The sequence below is a fragment of the Octopus bimaculoides genome, chromosome 16 (assembly GCF_001194135.2).
Source record: "Octopus bimaculoides isolate UCB-OBI-ISO-001 chromosome 16, ASM119413v2, whole genome shotgun sequence".
In the NCBI taxonomy this organism is placed as follows: Eukaryota; Metazoa; Mollusca; class Cephalopoda; order Octopoda; family Octopodidae; genus Octopus; species Octopus bimaculoides.
In genome coordinates this window covers 48,866,590-48,867,834 of record NC_068996.1, presented here as the reverse complement: position 1 = coordinate 48,867,834, position 1,245 = coordinate 48,866,590, and positions in this window count along the sequence as shown.

Below are 1,245 nucleotides of genomic sequence, written 5' to 3'. Positions count from 1 at the left end.
ATATATATATATATATATATATATATATATATATATATATACACACACACGCATATTGATTTGTGTTATATTTACCTTTCTGTATACGGTGAACTTTGGTGGTTGTTGGAGTATGGACTGTTCTTCAAAGTCGATTCTTGTATCTTCATATTGTCCCTGCAGAATTTGACTGTTAGTGAAGTGTCTGCCATATATATCCCATCAATCTTATCCATGTACCATCATTTTTCTTCCTGCTTAATTTTACATTGTTACATTTACCTCGTCCATGTGAATTTCTTGTTGAAGTGTTTTGGCTGACCAGTCCCATGGCTGTCGCTCATAAAAAGCACCATTCGAGCGTGATCATTGCCAGTGCCGTCTGACTGGCTCCCGGGCTGGTGGTATGTAGAAAGCACCATTCAAGCGTGGCCAATGCCAGTACCGCCTGACTGGCTGTCATGATGGTGGCACATAAAAAGCACCCACTACACTCATGGAGTGGTTGGCGTTAGGAAGGACATCCAGCTGTAGAAACTCTGCCAGATCAGATTGGAGCTTGGTACAGCCTTCTGGCTTGCCAGCCCTCAGTCAAACTGCCCAACCCATGCCAGCATGGAAAGCAAACATTAATCGACAATGATGATGATGATAAATGCTTTCGTGGTGCATAATGTTTAATAAAGTTATTCTTTCTGTTGGTGTGGTGATGTATTTTACCTCCCATAGTAATATGTGTTTGTGTTTTTCTAGTTGGCTTCGTTCTCTATGTATTGTGTCCTTAGTGCTTAGCATTATTGTTCTTTTTAGTCTTTCAGCCTGTCCTCTTGTTAGTTGCAGTTTTTCCCTCTTGTCAGTGACTGTCTTGAAACGACAGGCTTCTTTCAATTTCCGTCTACCAAATCCACTCACAAGGCTTTGGTCAGCCCGAGTCTATAGAAGAAGACACTTGCCCAAGGTGCCACTCAGTGGGACTGAACCTGGAACCATGTGGTTGGTAAACAAGCTACTTACCACACTGCCACTCCTGTGCATATATATATATATATATAAGGTTGAGGAGGGTATTGGATTTAACCAAACCTAAAAGGATACAGGTAATACCGAGTAAGCGCTGTATACCGACTAGTTTTGACCCAATCGTTGTATGAACAGGATTGGGGATTATAAGTCGTGTATTAGCGTGTGCATATATAAATATATAAAGGATAAAGAGAGCAATGGTAAGGTTGGAAATATAATTTTATGGATAGAGTCTTACAGCTG